Genomic DNA, 22,197 nt, shown 5'->3' on the forward strand with positions numbered 1-22,197 from the left:
ATAGCTGTCAACAGCTGCTTGTTTCCCTCATTTTTCCATTCCTAGGCTGCACCTCAGCGTCATATAAAGTTAGCACTAGGCAGGTGGTGGGGCATGGGGAAGGAAAGTGACTTACTCAGCGGCATGGGGCTGAGTCTTCTGATCCCAGCCTGGTGCTCTCCCGCCGTTTTGCACCCACTGGTTGAGTGAATTAATATCATTTCACAGAATCTTGTATCCATCAAATTAAAGTTGTTTTTAATGAGATGTGTCATGGTTTTTTAAATGCTCTATGAATTCAGTGGAACATGGGATTTCTGAGCTCTAAAGCCTTTATGCCTGTTCTCTCTGATCTTCCTCAGCCAGGGACCTGCCCCCAGCCTGTGGCCCCCCCGGCACTGGTCAGCTGAGTCTGAGTGGATCTCTGTCTCAGGACTTAAGTACTTTCCAAACCCAACTATAAATAATGTAAATAACTCCTCCTGTGAAATAAACAGACACCATATGGCCATGTCTCTTAAATCCACATACCTTTCCAATATGTCTATTTTGACAACAAATGTCAAGATTACTAGGTGTTCTGTATACCTGTCAATCCCACAGTTCATCATAAACTCTCCCTGATGTGGCAGGACTCTTCCACATGTCCTTCCTAACCTTGCAGGACTTTGAGGGCAAACTGATGACACCAGAAGTCCTGGGGAGGCTGAGAGTATCTTCTATTTTTTTCCCAGTGAGGAAGCTGGATGAAAATATGGCTACCATGGGGAAAAGTAATGGGTCACTTTCTGCCAACAACAAGGAGCTATTTACAGGCACTTTCCCTCTTTATGGAGGAACAGAGTCCATTTGTTTCGTGATGGGTATTAACAAAAGAAGCCATCTTCCTTCTGTCACCTTCTCTGTCCCCATACACATGCACAAACACACATGCACACATGCAGATACTCACACATGCATAAAAACATACACACGCACACATGCAGATATGCACACGTGCATACACACACATGCACATACACATATGCACACACCCATGTGGATACACACACACACACCCGTGCAGTGGAAAGCCTGAAAACTGATCAAGGCGGGCCTTACATAGCTAAGGAGGCCTTGCCATGGGTTTTTTCCATCTTTTTTCCATTTCTAGGTAATGTGTCCCATTAGCTCTCCCAGTACTTCATTATCTACTTATTTTCTGTTTGATTTGCCCTCCTTCCCTGGCTAGCAATTTCCTCGGTACAGCTCAAAATTACTTTTAATAATTTCTTTTAACTCATTTAAAAATACCTCCCCTTCCCCAATCCCTTCATGCTAGACTTGCCTTCCTCCTAAACTAATCTCTGTGGGAGCAAATTAAGGTCAATATATATTAAATATGCCACCAATCAGAGTTTATAATGAGAATTCTTCCATTTATTAGTTTTGTTTTAAATTAACTGGAATGATCGATGGGAGGGCCTCAAAATATTGAGGATCCTGCTTTAAATTCTCTCAGCCAAGAACAGGGAGGGAGTTATTGCATCGAGATGGCGCACCTTCAGATGTTTCTGTGTTGGCACAGTCTGAGGTAAGTTGCCTGATAGTGAATATACACTCCTCAACCTGTCTGTGGGTCTGGGATAGGCCTGCTCCTAATATTTATAGGACCCCAGGGCAAAGGTACCAGATGGAGGCTCACATCCCATATGTCTATGTATTTAAATGTTCTAAATTGAGATAACAAACTGTTAAATATAATATGTTCTAAATGTCTGCATTGACAGTTATATCTAAGTAACAACCTGAAGACTAGGTTTACATTTAGAATTCTTAGACTGCTTGGAGTTCTCTTCCTGCGCATGGTAGTATGGGGACATAGGAAGGCCTAGCCCCTGGCTTGTGGCTCTCTTTTTTCTTTCCACTCTTGGCTCTGACTTGCACAGCAAGGGCTCTTGTGAACTTTCATGTGAACACCATAGTCTGCACATCCAAGCTCTGTCCAATATTCACCATCAAACCTCTTTCTTCCCCTCAACTTGAGGTATAAGTAAGCAGAAAACCTTGATAGATGGGGATGGGGGACACATGCACTCTAGGTAGATGTGTCCCCTTGGCCCCATGGCCTTCTTACTCCATGGGGTAGACAGCAATCCGAGGAGTGGGACAAAGAAGGACCCTTTAAAGCGTGGGGCCCAGAGTAGAGGCCCCTCTTGTGGTCAAAGGGTAGTATTGGTGTTAGAAACTTGAGTGGAGTTTAGAGAAGATAATGTGAGAAGAATCAGAGCTGACACCAAATTGTTATTTTAAGGATATTTCCATCTTATTTTGTTAGGTAGGTTCCAGTCTTATAGGCAATAACTATTTTTATTAAATTAACAAGCCTTATACACTCTCAAAAATTCTTGTAAATCATTCAGACTGTTGCTGTTTTAGTTAGATGAAGCAATCCGCCAACTCTGTAACATCTACTCCTCTCCTATACCTGTTCAACACAGCCCATTTCACTAACAAGACGTGCATGTGCACACACGAACACATACCGAATGTGAGAAGCAAGTTTTAACCTAAATTGAGCCTTGAAAGTGTAACTCGTATAGTGAATATTTCTGAGCTAGAAGTGCACTGAGAAATTCTCATATCCAACCCTCTCCCTTTGTTTAGGGTAAGAACAGAGGTCAAGAGAAGGGAAGCAACTTGCCAGTATTTCGTTTACTGATCCTCATTTCTTCAGAGTTCACTGTGACTGTGAAACAGGAATGTTGGAGCCACTGACAGGGTCAATTCTGGGGAAAGAAATTAGTCAGGTGTTCCTTGACCAGTGGCTAATGGGGGTGATCCACTAAGAAATCAACTCTTTTTTTCCCCTTTGTTTTAGAAAACTTCTTTCTACTCTTTGGGAAAGTTAACTAATCAGCAAGAATGGCGATGTTTTCACTTGACTCTGGAGAGAAGAGATAGGCTGGTGTGTTTCTAAAACTGAACCATTCTTACCCGAAAAGGAGGGTAAAGATTCTTTTAAAAAAAATTAGGATTGTGAATGTAAAGCTTATGTGCAACAAAAATCACCAATTTTACCAGTATATTTTGATGAGATTTGACATGTTTGTAGTCTTAACTACCATCACAATCGTGACATGACCATTTTCATACTCCCAAAGTTCCCTACTGTCTTTTGCAGTCAATACCTGCATCTACCCCCAGTATCTATCCAGCGATCAGCTCTTTGCCAGTTTTCTGTCGCCTTCTCTGGAGTTTCACATAAATGGAATCATATAGTATATAGACTTTTGTGTCTGGTTTCTTTCACTTCTGAGATTCATCCATGTTGTTGCATGTCCATTTTTTTAAATTGTCAAGTAGTATTTGGTTATATTGATACACCACATTTATTTATTCATTCACCAGTTGATGGACATTTGGATTGTTTCCAGTTTTTGACTGAGAAAGAAGGAAAAAAAAAAAGAAGAGCATCCCCTGATATTTGAAAGCTGGCCTGGCACTCACAACTAGGTTGTTATTCTCCTATAGGACATAAACATTTCACTAAATACAAACCTCAGACAAAGTTACTTTGAGACCATGATGAGATGAGACAAAGCAAGTCCAATTCATAATTTTGTTTAAGTACAGACAAAAACAATGTTGTTTGCTACCCACAAAATACTAACCATCCCTTGGCTTGGCTGTATGGAATGACTGCCACTTTACTAATTACTGTTGTATGCCCATCTTCACTCTCTATAGATTTATTATTCAGATACACAATCATAGAACTGCCTTCACTTTCTGACAGCTCCAATCCAGAGTCAACTCCTACTTCCTCAGGTTACCCGCCTCCCCAATCACCCAACCAAAGTCCAAATCCTATAGTAGTTTCTTTCTAATGCCCTCTTACTGAGATTCCCCAAGGTTCCCCAGGGTATGCACTCTCCCTCACCGCAATGAGTAATAACCCCACTTGTTCAACTACAGACGTGTTCCTGGGGATTTTTGGCTGGAGGGCTGTTACTTTAAACCTTCATGCACAACTCTTTGTGTGTACATGTGTGTTCCCTTCTTTTGCATGAATCTAGGGGTGGAATGATTGATTGTGTTGATAAGAATATGCTTAACATCATGAGAAACTGTCAAATTATTTCTCAAAGTGATTGCGGCATTTCGTGTTCCCATCAACCACGTACGGGGATTTCAGTTGCTTCGCATCCTGCTCAATGCTTTATGTGCTCAGTTTCTTCCATTTGACTACTTCAGTGGGTGTGTCCTGTTATTTCAACTGTGCTTATAACTTTCATCTCCTTGTTTACTAGTGATGTTGAATACCTTTTAATATGCTCATATGCTTTCATATATCTTCTTCAGTGAAGTGACTTCAAATCGTTTGCCCATTTTTTCATTGTGTCATTTGTCTTTTATTGTCTTGCAATAATTGTGCGAGTTCTTTATGTGTTCTGGATTCAAGTCTTTATGAGTTATATTTTGCAAAGATTTATTCTAGTCTGTGGTTTACATTTACATTTTCTTAGCAATTTCGTTTGAAGAGCAGACTTTTAAAATTTTGATGATATGTTTTATCAATTTTTTCTTTTTTGCTTTGTCCTTTTTGTGTCCTAAGATATCTTTGTTTACCTAAGGTGATACAGATTTTCTCCTGTCATTTTTCTAGAAGTCTTTAATATCCTGTCATGTACTTTACACCTACACCTACAACATGTTTTGTTTCATATTAACCACATTTTAATTGCTCAATAGTCCCATGTGGTTAGTGGTAACCATATTCAACAGTTCAAGATTTGAGCTGCATCAATCTTACTGATCTTTTCAAAGAATTAGCTTATAATTCTTTGATTTTCTCTATTGCTTTCTTGTTTTCAATGTCATTTATTTCTCCTCTCATCTTTTTATTTTTACTTTTCTGTTACTTTGGGTTTAATGCTTTCTTCACTGCCTGGTTTGTTAAAGTACTAAGTTTATATAATTGATTTGAAGCGATTTTTCTTTTCTAAGCTTTAACCACAAATTTTGAGATATTTCACTTTCATTTACAGACATCTCAAAACACATTCTGATCTTCCCTTTGATTTCTTCTTTTACCCATGTGTTATTTACAACTGTATTTTTTGCTTCCAAATGTTTTGGAGTTTTCTACATAGTTCTTTGTTATTCATTTCCATTTTCACTCTGTTGTCAGAGAACATATGATTTTAATTTTCTTAAATGTATTGATGCATGTTTTATGCTTCAAAATATGGTCTATCTGGTGAATGTTCCATGTGTACATGAAAAAATAGGAATATTCTGCTGTTATTGGATGGAGTATTCTATAAATGCTAATTAGGTCATGTTTGTTGATGCTCAAGTGTTCTATATCCTTATCTTCATGTGTGTATGACTAGTTATTCTGTCCATTACTGAAAGAGGAGTGTTGAAATCTTCAACAATAATTGTGAATCTCTTTATTCTTTCAGTTCTATAAGTTTTTACTTTATGTATTTTGAAGTTCTGTTGTTATGTGCATACACATTTAGAAAATCATGCCCTTAAGATGAATTACACATCTAGAAAAGTTATGTCCTTAGGATGAATTGACCTTATTATGACTATGGACTATCTTTCCTTATTGTGATAAAATTTCTGGTTCTGAAGACTACTTTGTCTGTACTAAGGTAGCAATTCAATTTTTTTTCATTAGTGTTTGTACAGCATATCTTTTTATCCTTTTACTTTTAATCTATGTCTCTATGATAGATTTCTTGTAGACAGCTTAGTTGAGTCTTGGTGTTGTATCCATTCTTACAATTTCCGTCTTTCAATTCTCTTGTTTAAAGCTTTTACGTTTAATGCAGTTATCAATATAATTCAGTTTAAATCTACCATGTTCCTATTTCTTTTTTATTTGTCACAGCTATTCTTTGTTCTCTTTCTCCCTTTTCCTGTCTTCTTTTGGATTAATTGAGTTGCAAAAAGTAATTTCATTTTAAGTGCTCTGTGGGTTTATTATCCATAACTCTTTGCTTTATTTTTTTAGTAGTTGCTCTAGAGTTGCAATATATTGTTTTAACTTATCACAGTCTACCTTTAAGTAATATCAAATTGCTTCAAGTATAATGTAAGAATCTTACAATACTCTCCGTCTTGTTGTTTCTGCTGTTTTTGTCATTCATTTTACTTTTACTTATGAAAAAAGCCACACATTGCATGGTTATTATATTTGCTTTAGATTGAAAATTATCTGCTAAAGAGATTAGAAAATGAGATAAAAGCTTTTTTATATTTAATTCCGTGTTTACCAGATACTGGTGCTGTTCATTCCTTTATGTAGATCCAAATTTGTTCCTGATACAATTTTCTTTCTGCTTGAAAAACCTCTTTTAGCATTTCTTGTAGTGCAGGGTAACTGGCAATAAATTATGTCAGCTTTTGTCTGTCTGGAAAAATGTTGATTTCACCTTCATTTTTGAAATACATTTTTCCTGGATATAGATTTCTAGGTTCACAGTTTGTTTCTTTTCATACTTAGACGTCATTCCATTAACTTCTATTCGTGTAGTTTCTGATGATGACTCTACTATAACGTTTATCTTTGTTTCTTTGGACATATATGCCTTTTTTCCCCTTCTAGCTGTTTTAGGATTTTCTTTTTATTACTGGTTTTCAGCAATTTCATCATAATGCACCTTGATGGTTTTCTTTATATGTTTTTCTGCTTGAGTTTCTTTGAGCTTGTTATATCTATGTGTTTATGTTGTTCTTCCAATTGGGGAAAGCTTTGACCAGTATTTCTTCAAGTAGTTTTCCTTCCGTCCCCTTTTCCATTTGGGACTACTGTTACCCACACTGGTATCGTTTCACAAATATTAACGTTCTTTTCACTTCCTTTAAGCCTTTTCTCTTTACACTTCATTTTAAATAAATTGTGTTGCCATATTTTCAAATTTACTGATCTTTTCTTCTGCTCTGTCTAATTGACTATTAACTACACCTAGTGTCCTTTTCATTCCAGATATTGTATTTTTCACCTCCAGAATTTTCTTTTTTTTTAATGTTTTCCATTTCCTCCCTCATCATGCTCATACTGTCCTTTACCTTTTTGAACACATTAAATATATTTATGATAACTGTTTTAACATCTTTGTCTACTAACTCTGTCACCTGTCATTTCTATGTCTATTGTTTTTAGAGGTGGGCTCTGAGCTAAGATCTGTTGCCAATCTGTTTTTTTCTTCTTCTTCCCAAAGCCCCCCAGTACATAGTTGTATATTCTAGTTGTAGGTGCTTCCGGTTCTGCTCTGTGGGATGCCACCTCAGCATGGCTGGATGAGCGGTGCCATGTCCGCGCCCAGGATCCGAACCGGAGAAACCCTGGGCTGCTGCAGCAGAGCATGCGAACCCAACCACTCAGTCATTGTGCCGGTCCCTCTGTGTCTGTTGTAATCAATGAGTTTTCTCCTGGTTATGGTTCATATTTTCCTATTTCTTTGCATGTTTTTGATTGAATACAGATGTTGTGAATTTTATTTTTGAGGGTGTGGAATTTTGTCGTATTATTTAAAGAGTGTCATACGTTATTCTGTCTTGCAGTTAAGTTCTTCAGATCAGTTTGATCTTTATAAGGCTTGCTCACAAACATTCTAGGCAAAGTTTAAAGCAGGCTTTGTTGTAGTGCTAACTTAGTTCCACTAGTAAGACAATTCCATTCTGAAGACCTTATCCAATGCCCAATATATTTGGAGTCTTTCCACTCTGGCTGGTGTGAAAACAAATTGTTCTCATCATTATTTGATCTCCAGATATTGTTCTGCCTACACTTTTCTCATGGTTCTTTCCATAGTGTCAGGTAGTTTTCCCTCATGCATACTCATAATGGTAGCAGCCAAAGAGTGTAGGGGACCTTTCTTCAGACCTCTGGAGCTCTATCTATGAATATCTCTTCTACAACATTCTTCCTTGCAAAATCTATCCACCTTGGTCTCCCTGAGCTCCAGTCTCCACATCTTCAACTCACCAGGACCATTGGACTTTAGTTGGATTCCCTGTCCCTGAACAGTGGCCTGGAAATTGGTTCCAGGCAGTAATCTTACTCAGTCATAGGAACTACTTCATTTACTTTTTTCCTAAGAGGACTCACAGTTCTGTGCTACCTGCATTCCAATGACTGAATTTTTTTTTTTTTTTTTGCGAAGAAAATTTGCCCTGAGCTGACATCTGTTGTCAATCTTCCTCCTTTTTTTTTTTTTTTTTTGCTTGAGGAAGATTAGCCTGAGCTAACATCTGTGTCAATCCTCCTCTGTTTTGCTTGTGGGTCACTGCCACAGCATGGCTGATGAGTGGAGTAGGTCACACTCAGGATCCAAATCCGTGAAACTGAGCAGGCAGAATTTTAACTACTTGGCCACGGGGCCAGCCCCTGAAAATATATTTTTTTTTTTGTTTTTCTTGTTGTTTAAGGCAGGTGAGTAAATCTGATTGCAGTTTTTCCATCATAGTCAGAAGCAGAGGTCTTTGGTAAACAATTTTTTAGTGATCAACTTTTTTTGTTATGCTGTCAGTCATTTTATGATTGCCGTTAAAGACATACTACTGAGGTAAAAGGCAGGAACTGGATAAAAGCTTTGGGGGAATAGAAGTAGGAAAGAGACATTGCATTTTTGGTTTTTGGATGGGCTCTTTCTATGTGGTTCAGAAGGCCTGAGGATGGTGGACTCTGTGTGGAGTTCCTAATGAGGGCACGGTGACTGTGTTTGTATAGAAAAGGGTCATCAGAGCAGGTGCCACTGGGTAAGTGGGGGCATTCCATCTTCACCTGTCATGAGATCTGAGGACTCTGTAGGATTTCTGCCTTGCAATATCATGGTCACTGATTCTGGAGGATGACAGGAAAGTCAATGTGATAGACAAGGAGTCTTACTTTCCAAGCCTATCCTCAGAAGCCAGCCTAGGACATACGAGTGCACCCGTCTTACAGAAAGAAGCTTGTGTCAGAGCTGAGTTGGCACTGTTGAGCTTTTCGTTTTAAAACAGTTTATTCCTTCCTATGTTGCAGCACTAGTGAAAATAGAGGAATAAGTTAATGTATGAGGCTCGGGTTTAGCATATTCTTTCTCACTTTTAGAAGGAAGCAAAAGATGGACTAAGAGATTCATTATTCTTAATGAGAAGTTCGTCAATTCCTTTTGAAGAATTTAAACATCTATCGCTTTCAAACTTGAATTTTTTCTCTTTTCTTTACATTCCTAATTGTTTCATAAAAGAATTGAACCTGCTTACCTATAACTATACTTCTGATCTAATTTATTAGTGAATTAATTTGTTAGGTCTATGTCTTATTTATATATTTATGTAGGATAGCATCATCTATAATAGATAATGCTATTTTGACTCATTTGGATTATAAGAAAACAGATCTTTGTTATGTCTGATTACTCTAATTTACAGGATTTTTAGTCATGATACTAGGAAAGTTAGGAAGAGAAGAAACCTTCTCAAGGACCTTTCAGCCTAACTTCAAGGGGAATGAGAACATTCTTCAGCGTAGACTGTAGTTATGACAATCAGGTATTATATACTTGGAAGCGGTTTGATCCACTACTGCTCCCTACGCAGCTCCTCTGCCATTATAGTCATGATGTGCCTCAGCTTCTCTCTGCCTTTACTTCGCTTTTTCTCCTGTGGATTGACTAGCTCTTCCTTCTTACTTATGGCTTGTGCTTATTTACGGTTTTCTGCATCATAGCTTCTACTTGCTTTCTTTCTATATGTGTCTCCTCTTCTGTCCTTCTCTATTGTCTATTTCATCTTTCTGTGTTCTTATTGGGCTGAGCTCTCATTCTGGGTTGCATCATAGGCTGCTGATGAGATGGCTGCTTTGGAACAAGTACCCAAACTTGGTCCCATCACTTGTAACCATGTGGCATGAACCACTTACAAAAGTGCTGTGATTATTGAAGGCACTGTGAAATATTCCAGAAGAGGGCAATAGAGGTGTCAGACATCTTGTATTGTCTGCACAATGTGTAGATGTCAACTAAATTATAGTTGAATGAGTGAATTAATTAAATAATAAATCTATTCTACTTTGTTTGAGTAGATGAAGAGCACTTGGCTAAAACATCCTTTATGCTCCCATTCTATTTTGTCTCTGTCTTTTCCCCTTGTATAACTTTTCCTCTTCTCTTTTCTGCCTTTGTAAATCAAACTGGAATTGAGCAACTCCAAGCAGAGCAGATCTTTTACTGTTGAATGAAGTAAGGTGTTTCATTTTTCATAGCATCCTATCTCCTGGCAGCTAAGTGCCTCATTCCTCATTTGCTTCATAGAATGCCTGTGAGGATGGGATGAGATCCCTTATCTAGATTCACCAAACTTGGTGTCTGTGCCATTAAAAGTGCTAAATATCGGTTGGGTATTATTTTTTTATACTCTTCCTTATTGGTTCCTCATTTAGGCATATTCCAAACTCCAAGATTGCTTTTTAAAAAGTCTCCCCTTTACATCAGGGGATTTCCTTGTTTCTGTGCCATCAATGGTGTTGTAATTATAATTACATTTCTATGTGACAGTAAATCAGGTAAAATAATCATATTATGGGGTTGATAATTTATTTCCTCCTCTTCATAAGATTTTTTATTTTTAAAAGAAGATTTTCTTAACTCCAAAGATTAAACTCTAAATGCATTGTAGGGGAGGAAGACATTTCCTCTACCCACTGTGGGTTCTTCTGGCCAGAGAATGAATTAAATGCGCATGAGACAGAATAACAGGAGAAAATTAAACAAAGCTTTATAACATGTATACATGGGAGAGGCTCAGGCAACCTGAGCATCTTAAATATCCTCCTCAGCTAAAGACAAAGGAGGATGTCGGTGGTTGGGGGAGTCAGTTATAGGAGGTTACCAGACAAGTACAGTAAACAAGATGCAGATTTAAGGCCTTGCCTTTGGCATTGATTAAGAGTTTCTAGAGATAAGGTTGTCCCCCCTTCTTCCTGGTACAGAGAGGGAGACACCTTTACAGATGGAGATTTCCTTTACAAACGTAAATGTCTCTTAACAAAGGGTAAGTAAATTCTACTTTTCAGAGTTTCTTTCCTGTCTGCAGTTTTTTAAAAGTAACCAGCCCCAAATAATCCTTATGCCAAAGAGACATATCTTGGGGTGGCCAATTCCAGTCCCCCACAGTATATTCCCTTAACAAATATGAGTTGGGTAAAGGCCTTTCTCTTGAATGTTCAAAGTTAGGAAAATGCAGTAGGAAATAATTATTTTGACTTATTTGGCTTTCTTAATTCAATCATGGAATAAATCTAGTCAATAGTGTTAGGATCAGATTTAATTTCTGCAATTCCTGGAAGTCAAGGACCAGGACTGTGTGCTGTCTTTATTGAAAATCTTCAGCAATCAAATACTTAAAAAAAAACGGTTATAACAACTAAGTTCACAGCATTGTGGTGAGAAATATTTTCCTGTTTTAGAGAGGAGTGAATGAAGGCCTGGAGATTCTTAGCTAACCTAATTGATGAGACAGAATGCGAATATGGACCCTTATTCCTAGACTACTTTTGTTGGCCCTGGAGTCCCTACTTGTTTATGTTTTCAACCCTGTAGCGAGCAGTGTTGTTTGAAGTTCGATAAGAAAGTGTGCACTGGTGGAGCTGAGTTGCCAAGTGCCATGAGGCCCTGGAGCATTTATGACTTCTCAGAAAATAGTCACCTTTTTTAATTCCTTTGAGGTCGATAAACCACAGGCAAACTTCTGGTTGGCCCTAATATGCAACTGCTTGCTTTTGAGACATCTTGCTCACTAGTTATTTTAGCAGTGTTTCAGCAGGCTGTGCAGCCAAGCAGAAATACCACACTCTTTGTGAAAACCCGAGGTCAGCACAATTTCTTCCCAGGGAAATTGTAACCTTTTGTGTCGAGACTGGGATGTCTAGGCTGGAGAAGGGGAGAGAAAAACTGGTTTCCACGTCCCCAAAGTCCTTGTCTCTTTCCAGAGCACCAGTGCTAAGATCACAAGTTCATTCTTGGCAGGAGGCAGTTTCCCATCTCTGCGGGCTGCTGGGAGAATGCAGGGTAGTTTGCAAGTCAGAGTGCCAGAGGAATGTTTACATCTAAGTGATGTATGCTTTTGGGTTTTCTGACTTCTTCCTCTTGCCTCTGTGCCTTTTTATTCACTCATTCTTCTGCGTGGAATGGCTTGCATCCTCTGGGCTAACTCCTCTCCATCCTCAAAGACTCAACTCTTCCCCAAACTTCACACTTCACATGTACCTCTTCTCCCCCACCAATTCTACGTAGTTGAACTTCTTTGCTCTTGCAGCCTCCTGTGTGTGCCTCCAACTAAGAGAGCACACAGGACTGTATTAAAGTCTTCCATTTACATATCTGTGTCTCCCATTGGTCCATGAGAGCAGGGACAATATTTTATTCATCACTGTGTCTTGAGGGCTCAGAGTTTAGTTTAAAAGCTTTTGAATCAGAGACATCTGGATTCAAACCTAGTCTGTCTCTTACTATCTTTATGAACTTAATTTCCTCTTCTATAAAATGAAGATAATAATGCCTTAAAGGTTGATATAATTTAAAAGATATATTTATAACTCCCTTAGCTTGCTATAGGGCCTTATTTTTTATTGAATAAATGTTTACTGAACATCAAGACCCTTTTTGAAGGAGAAAACCTGTCACAAAAGCTATAAAGGTTGAGGGAGATGTAAGACAGAGAAAGGTGTGAATAGTAAAGCAGCCAGCCTTTTGCTGACATGGGTACAGGAGATGGTGGTGGGATGGTATGGGCTCATTCTAAATGTTTAAGTCTGCCAGGTCTTTCATGGTGCAAGTGGGTTGGGCGACGACCTTCTTGTCAGCCCCAGGCTTCTTCTCCACTGTTGTCTTTATTCCCGCCCCCCTCACCTCCCCACAGTGTATGGCTATACACTCATCACCTGGGATTACCAGGTTTTGTGGACAGACATGGTGTCAGAATAAGGTCTTAGGAGAAAGAGGCTTTCTCTTTTTGTTCAGATCAAAGTTTAGGCCATATTAGCTGGACTCTGGCCTTTTCTTAGAAGACTTGGAATGGTTCTGTTTGTTCCAATGGATTTCCAGTTGTACAGAAACATGTTAATTGAATAGGCCTACTTCATGTCTCACCTTTTTGGAGGAAAAAAAAAGCACATAAAGACTTTGTTAGTCCATGGGGACAGCTGAGAAAGTATCAATTTAAATGACAAGATTGCTAAGGTGGGAGATGGAGCAGTGGCTCTCAATGTTCTCCTTCTTTAGACACACGTTGAATAAGCATTCCTTGATGATTTCTGACAAGCTAGCACAAATTTTTCCATATGGTCTGTTTCTATTAATTTTCACAACATATGAGGTAGATATTATTATTGTTACTTTGTAGAAATAGAGCCACAGAAGGAAAGTGACTCACCTGAAGGCATATGGGAAGTGAATGGAAGAGCCAGGATTTGAACCCAACTCTCAAGTTCAGCTTCTCTCCCTTAACCTCAGTTGATTCCCCAGTGCTGAAAAGTATTTTACCCAAAGAAGTACAAATGCTGAAGTCAACTACAACCCTCAATTTCATATATTTGGGGAGCCACGGATTCACCTGTGAATCCGACAAAAGCTATGTTCCGTCCTCCTAGGAAAAATGTACATATGCATCAAATTTCATATTAATGTCTTGGATTAACAGAGGCCGGAATCCCAACCATGGGCCTCAGGTTAAGAATCCCTGATCTGGTCCAAATCGTCAATTTACTTTTGGAGAAGCTACTACCAAGAGAGGGGAAGGAAATATTTAGTCAATTACCTGGGGGTAGAATGTAGGCCTTTCAAATCTTAGTCCAGTTTTATTTACTACCCATTTTGCCTCTCATACTCAACTATGCACTGAGAAAAAAACACACTCAAGAAAAGAATAAAAGTCAAGGTGAGAGAAGGTAAACGCTTTAATTATACAACCCCCAGTTTCTAGGCCCAAATTACTATTGGCTGTGAGGGTACTGACCTCCAGAGTGGAGGCAGAGGGTGCTGGAGATTTTGATTTTTTCAGTTGGTTATTAGTTCAAGAAGTCTGAATTCCCAAGACACCTTATTTACTGAGGAGCAGCTGATACATAGAGAGAGTCTGTGGCATCAATATTCTAGCCTTGCCTCACACCCTATAGATCAATGGCTTGTTCTTATCTGACAGCATCCACTGACATATTTCCCTGGGATTGAAGAAGGAAGAGAAGAAATTGCAGGTAGGATTTGCAGGTGGCTGGCATATCATGTTTTTATTGAAAGGCTTTACTGTCCCCACATTGCCTAGATCTCCCAAATCCATGCAGTCAAGAGTCTCAGCATGCATGGGAACATAACAGAAGGTAAGTTTCCACCATTCCACAGTGGTGGGCTCCTTACCATACTGGAATATCATCTTCAAGGGCTCTGATTCTTATGCTGGCAATTCTGTAGGTAAAATCGACTCCTACAAACTCTAATTGAGTTTGTGCCTGGGACTGTGTTAGGTGAGGATAAGAGATGAGTAACACTCAAAGTATCCATCCATTCATCCATCCATCCATTCTTTCACGGAAAAAAATGTTCTAGGGTTTCTACAGGAGCACAGAAGAAGTAAATGTAAATCAAATTAAACAATCAGTTAGGACACCCTGGAGGAATTGGCCACCAAACTGAATTTTTAAATGAATTTCACCTTGGAGAAATTGGAGCTTAAGGCAGAATGAGTGGGGCATTTACTTGATGCACTGGCATGGAAGCATTAACTAGCATGATGGGTTTAGGGAATGGCGTGTACTTCAATATTGGAGTAAAGGTTGTGTACAGTTCAGTAGTGAGGGCAGGGAAGGAAGAGGCTAGAGAGTTATTCAGGAACAAGATCACAAAGTGTTTTATGTGCCAAGCTGGGGAATTTGAACTTTATCTTGAAAGCCAAAGGGAGCTATTGAAGGATTTTAATAGAGGCAAGTGGCAGGATCAGATTTACATTTTGGACAGATTACCCTGTCTGCAGGGAGGAGGAAGTGTTGGAAAGGGGCCAGACTAGAGGCTGGAAGATGAGTTGGAGGCTATTGATGTAATCCAGATGGGATCTAGAATAAAGCAGTAACAGTTACTAAAGAAAGGAAGGAATATATATTAAAAAGATATTTAGGATGTAGGATATAAAAGACTTGAACTATTTGTAAATAAAGATGAAAGGGAAGAAAGAATCAAGGATTCTTCTTTGGGCAATTATTTTTATGGTGGTACCATTCACCAAAATAGTACATATCGTAAGAGCAGCACATGGTAAGGGATTTAATTCAGGCAAAGTAATTAATTCTTTTTAAGATATTTTGAATGCGTAGTTGGAAAATGTTCAAGTGGAGATACCAGCATAATAGTTGGCTATATGGGTCTCAGGGAGGAAACCTGAGTTGAAAAAACAGATTTTGATTCATTATTCACAGATGGTTATGACAAGATACTCAACGAGAGTGTGAAGCCTGAGAAGGACAGATGAGATGGAGTCCACAGAGGAGACCAAGGAGTGGCCAGCAGGGTAGAAGAAAAGCTGGAGAAACGTTATCTTAACAGAGATGAGAGGAGGAAGTTTTAATGAGGAAGAATTCTACTTGTTTAAGCACTTTAGACAACAAAGACAAGATGGTCTGGAGAGTTTAGTAATATGGACGACTTTGGTGTCATAAGAAAGATCAATTTCAAGCAAGAGGTATAGTTGGAAGCCATATTATAAGATGAATGGTGAATGGGAGGAACCATAAATTATAAGAAATTAGAGACAACTGAGGGAGACCACGCTTTCAAGAAGGTAGTGAAGGGAAGGAGGGAGGTAGGAAGGTTGGACAGGGGGGTAAGGTTTGGATTTGTGTTGTTTTATTTTGTTGTTTTAATGGGAGAGAGCTGAGGGTGTCTCTTTTCTGAGTAGGAAAAACCATTAGAAAGGAAGAAGTTGAATAAGCAGGAGAGAGAAACAATGGAGTGGCATCCATTAGGAAGTACAAGGGGTTAGAATCCAGAACATTAATGGGGACGTTATTCTTAGACAGCAGACTAGGAGGGAGAAGGAAAGAGTAGGTACAGAGGGAGATAAGAATGCAGGTAGCAGAGGAGGAAGCTGAGAGAGTAGTTGCTGGGGACTTGTATTTACACCATAATGACATGGGCAAGTCTTATTTGAGAATGGCTGCGGAGGCACCACTGCGGGGATGGGATACCTGGAACCTGAAGCAACTGGAGACCATCACAGGGTTACAGAGCCCAGTGGAGATCACAGACTTTGAAGTTGTAGCGATACCAATGTGTGCTTCGGAATAACCAACTGCAGCATTGCACCACGCATTAGACAGAGATCTGGAACATAATCCTATCTCTTCACCATGCCAGGGAGCGGCTGTGGTGTGGCGGAGGATACACCGAGCAGGGAGGCAGAATATCTGGGGTCTTCATCTGACTAGATCATGTCCTAGTTCTGCGACCTCCAGCTGGTAGCTTTACTCTTTGAGTCTCATTTTTCTTATCTAGAAAAGGGCTAAGATGGCACATCTCAAGGGTAGTTACTATGTATAAGAATTTACCCTGTCAATTATTTAATGATATGAAAAAATGATGACTCTTTTTCTGAATATGAAAAACAACTACAGAGCCTTTGGAGATCTTACTATCTGTTATAGCATAAAAGTAAATGCAAGTTGACGTGGTTGAAACGCAAGTTGAAAAGTGCTGAACAGAAGGGATCTTTGAGACTAAAGGCGAAGGCACAGGGAAGTTTCTTCCTTTTTTGTTTATTTTTAAGTAAAATTTTAAAAGTTCCTAGATAAGGTGGAGTGACCAAGGTGCACAAAATATTTCTACTCGGACAGTCTCATCTGAGAAGGAGGACTAAAGGAGCTTTTGCTGGTTGACTAACTGGGAGATAAATATGGGGAGTAAGGAGGGAAAATGGAGGACATGCCTGGTACAGGCCTCAAAGAAGCTGCCCCAGGGAACAAGCATCCAGGACACCTTTCAGGCCCTATGTGGAGATAAAGGGGGAAGGGATCTGCCATTTTGAGGAAAACTCCAGGACTTTTTCTGAGACAGATGAGGAGAGACCCACTTCTCTCTCAAATAACCTGGTACCGCCTCAACTAGTCTGTCCACAGAGCATCACCTTAGACGACGAGTGTGTGTGTGTTTGTGTGTGTACACGTAAGGGGCTCCTACAACCAATCTCTTGTTTGTAAAATAGGTCCACTTTCCAAAACACATTATGTGTTCTGGGAGGCTATTTTGTGCAACACATTTTGAGGAGGAAACAACAGGAAACAATTACAGAACAATAGAATGTGGCACATAATCTGCAGTGAATTGTGAGCTCCGGATGATGAGAAATCCACGGGAAGGGATTGGGTGTCTTGGGCTGGAAGAACAGAGTTGAAAAAAATGTCACAACTGGAAAAGGCCTGGAATTAACGTAGTTTCATTATTTTGCCTCTTTCCAATCTCAACTCCATTTTACAGGCGAGGAGATTGAGGCTCAGAAGGTACAGTCACTTACCTGGGGTCACAGAGAGAACGAGTGGCAGAGCTGTAGTAGAACAAATAATAAATGGCAGAAGCAGCCGAGAGGCGGTTGAGCAAAGTTAAGAACAATGTAGTGATAGTAGCAACTATTATGAAAACAGTTTCTACTGGTGGAATGCTTACTATGCACCCTCAGTATGTTAATCATTAGATATGCATTATTCTCTTTTAATACGTGCAACAGCTCTGAGAGGTAAGTTGTAGGTTATGGATATATATATATATTTAATTTGGTCATTCAGAATCTGAATCGCTTTCTCATGTTTGAAGAACCTGTTGCTTTTTGAGGCGGACAGTGACCTACCCTGTAGAAGTTGGAAATGCCAGGTGAGGAGCAGAAAGGACTGTTCCCAAAAGTGACAGGCTCTGGAGCAGGACGGTTTAGGTTCTAATCCCAGCTCTGCATATACCAGCTGGGTACCTTGGCTGAGTTAGTAGGCTTTACGGCACCTCAGTTTCCTTGCCAGTGGAAATGGGGATGACATAACTGACTTCACAGAAGTCTTGTGAGAATGAAGTGAACTAATGCATGGAAGTACAGAAAAGTGCCTGGCACACAGTGAATGCTTAGTAAATGATAGTGACATTTATCACATTTTCTTTTCCAGTCTCCCTAGCAGCTATGCCATGAGCTCATGACATAGGTCCCACCAATCAGACACGTTCACTTCACACGCTGACAAGAAAAATCAGGAGCTACCCCCCACAAAGTCTTTTTTAGTTATATCAGGTGCTGCAACAGCAGCAACTATAACTCGTTTCTAGAGACATCGGAGGCAGCAGTGGTCACTGGTACTTCCTGTAAACTACGCAATAACTTTCTAACAAATTTCCTGTTTCCTTAAAATATCAGCTGGTGCCAATTTCGTTCATCTAAAGCTGCAGGCTCATTAAAGAAATATTATTGTTGGCTCTTAGCAATTAAGAAATTTGTTCAAGGTCAAGTAGCTGGTATACTGTGAAACCAAGATGCCAATCCAGGTTTTGCTCATTCCGCATCCTTCCTCTTCAGCGTGATGCTGTTCTTCCTTAGACATCATGGACTCCTAGTGTTTATGAACATGAAGAAGTCATTTAGTCCACGCTTCAGTGCAGGAGCCTCCTGTACAGTATCCTAACTGGTGGCCATCCAGCCTCTGTCTGAATCCTACCCATGATAGAGAATCGCTACCCTTTAATTTCGTCAGTTGTCAGGTATCTTTTTGGTGGCCATTCCTTAGACCCCTACACACACACACACACGCCCACACGGAGTGACTGGTGGATCAAAGAACATAGCTTTTGGTAAATACTGTTTCTTCTTCTCTGTGTCTATGTGTCCAAATCCTCTGTCTCCTTTCTCTTGTAAAGACACCAGTCCCTGAATTAGGACCCAACTGAATCCAGGATGACCTCATTTGCACTTAATTAAAATGGCAAAGACCCTATTTTCAAATAAGGTCACATTCACAGGTTTGGGGGATAGGTCTTGGACGCAGGTTTTTGGGTGACACAGCTCAACCCGTAACTGTGATCAGTAAAATTAAAATATGAAAATATTTCCATTGGAATATATATGAGTTCAGCCATAAGAGAGAAGACACAATTGGTTAATGTGAGGAAGAGGCAGCTAGGAAAGTGAAAGGGCAGGTGCTTTGCAGGCAGCTCTGTCTGTGGGAGATGAGTTTTGGCACCCCCACAGTAAACTGCAGTAGGTCTCAGGAAAAGGATCCAGCAGCGACAGACATTTACAGATTAAAACGTTAATGTTCACCTCCCGGTTCCCCTCCTCACCCTCAGGTAACCACTACTAAAGGATTTTCTTCAGACCTGTTTAAAAAAATTGATTTTCTCTATGTATAAATATGTATAATTTTTTTTAAAAATATGGGCTCATGCTCCATTATATATATTTATTTGTTTTTTTTTTAACAATTTCTTTTTTTTTTAATGCGTTTTGGTGAGGAGGATGAGACCTGAGCTAATATCTGTTGCCAATCTTCCTCTCTCTTTTTTTTCTCCTCAAAGCCCCAGTACATAGTTGTATATCCTAGTTGTAAGTCATTCCAGTTCTTCTATGTGGGACGCCGCCTCAGCTTGGCTTGATGAGCAGTGCTAGGTCTGCACCCAGGATCTGAACTGGTGAACCCCGAGTGGCCGAAGCAGAGCTCGCAAACTTCGCCACTGGGCCACAGGGCTGGCCCTGAGTTGTTTCCCCTCTTGCTATTTTCTCTTAAATTTATATCTCCTTTCAGCATGTGTAGGTCTACCTCATTCCTAGTCATCGCAATTTTGATCTGCAATTAGTGTTTCCACTTTCTTCACTAATACAAGCAAACTTCAGTTAACAAACTTATACAAAAAGAAGTCTTTGGACCCATATGGAAATATTGCTTTAGAACAGATTCTGGCAGGGAGTGATAACATCTCAAGGGAATGCATTTTAAAATTTTATTATATACTATTGTCTTTTAGAAGAATTTTTGTGTGTCCCTGCCTACACTAATATTATGTGTTATTTTTGCTAATCTGATAGGGAAAATAAATCTTTTTTTTTTTTTTTTTGCTTCTCCCTTATTACTGGTGACATTGAGCATCTTTTCTTATCTTTATTGGCCATTTAATTTCTTCTGTGGATTGCCTGTTCATATTCTTTGCATTTTTATTGGCCTATTTATCTTTTGCTCTTTAATTTGTAGATGTGAGTTATATATTTTGGATATTAATCCTTTGTTTTATATGATCATTGAAAATATTTTCTCCCAGTCTTTCCCAGTGTTTATCATTACTTGCTGTCTTTTGAGTATAGAAATTTTAAAGTTTTATGTAATCACCTCTGTGCATTTTTTCCCATATTTTTACATCTTCTACATTTTTTGATACTTTTATAGCTTTAATGTTTACATTTATTACATTAAATCTTTGATTTAAATGGATTTTATTTTTGTGCATAGTATGAGAGTCCAGATTAATTTTTTGCAAGAAATAGCCACTGATTTCAACATCATGTTTTGAATAGTTCTGCTTAGCATCTATTTTTGTAAATAAAGTTTTACTGGAACACAGTTGCACTCATGTTTTTTTTTAAGATTTTATTTTTTTCCCTTTTTCTCCCCAAAGCTGGCTGATACATATTTGCATATTTTAGTTGTGGGTCCTTCTAATTGTGGCATATGGGATGTCACCTCAGCATGGCCTGATGAGCAGTGCCATGTCCACGTCCAGGATGCGAACCAGTGAAACCCTGGGCCACTGCAGCGGAGCGCGCAAACTTCACCACTTGGCCGTGGGGCCTGCCCCTGCACTCATTGGTTTAGTTTTGTCTGTGGCTGCTTTCACATCACAATAGCAGAGCTGAGTAGTTGCAGCTAAGACCTTACGTCCCACAAAACCTATAATATTTGCAATCTTGTCCTTTACAGAAAGGATAAGATTTTTTAAAAAATTTAATTTAATTAACATTTTTTTCAGCTTATTGAGATATAACTGACAAATAAAATTGTAAGATATCTAAAGTGTACATCATGGTGATTGATATACATATAATTTGTGAAAGGATTCCCACCATCTAGGTAATTAACACATCCATCACCTCACATGTTTATGTTTTTCTCTGATCCCTGATTTCCTACTGATTTGAAGTACCTTCTTTTATGTACTAAATGTCTGTTTGTACAGTGACTCTTTCTGAGTTCTCTTCTGCTCTATTGATCTCTGTATCCATTCCTGGGTCAATGCCATACTATACAATTAGAGGTTTATTACATATTTTGATATCTGGTATGGCAAACACTCCCTTGTTTTTCTCTTCCAAAAAATTCTTTGCTCTTTGTATAACCTTATTTTGTATACAAGCTTTAGAATCACCTTGTCAAATACTAAAACAAGCAAACAAACAAAAACTTTAGTGATTCTGATCAGAATTTCATGAATTTATAGACCCAGAGAGAATTGATATCTTAACAATATGGACACCTCATTCAGAAACAGTACGTCTCATTATTTACTTTAGATTTCTTTTACTTCCTTGAGGAAAGTTTTATAGTTTTCTTCTATAGGTCCTGCATATTTCTTGTTAGATTTGAGTGCATGCATTTAATGGATTTTTCTTGGTGTTGCGTATTGGATATTTGCTGTTTTGCCATCCATACCCCTTTTCTATTTTGAGGGAATCTCATGGTAGGAGAGAGGAGTTGCTCTTGTCCTAGCTGCCTCTTCCTACAGAAGATAAAGTAGAAGGAATATTTTATATCCGCACCTCTGACAACTATAGAATGGACTTATAACCTAATCTTGGTCAGGGACCAGAGAAACTAAACCTTAAGAGAATAATGCAAAGGGTCAGTTAGACATATTTTTGGTGCCATAATTGCTTGGAGGCAAGAGTTCCGTTCAGTAGCTTGGAGGTGATGTGCTGGGATGGAGAATCCAGCCACATGGCAGCTGTCCAGTGGGGGCAGTGCCTTGCAAGTCACCGTTGGTATGATCTTGATTGTGCATCGCCTGTCTTGGTTTGTATTGGACTCTTTTCTACCAATCAATTCAGTGAGCTACCTGATACTCTTCTAATAAACATTGCTGTTGCCTAAAATAAGCAGAATCAGGTTCTGTCATTTATTACTAAGAACTCTGACAAGAGATCATCTTACCATTACAGTCTATAGTTGGCTATTAT

Source organism: Equus przewalskii, chromosome 23 (genome assembly GCF_037783145.1).
Source record: "Equus przewalskii isolate Varuska chromosome 23, EquPr2, whole genome shotgun sequence".
In the NCBI taxonomy this organism is placed as follows: Eukaryota; Metazoa; Chordata; class Mammalia; order Perissodactyla; family Equidae; genus Equus; species Equus przewalskii.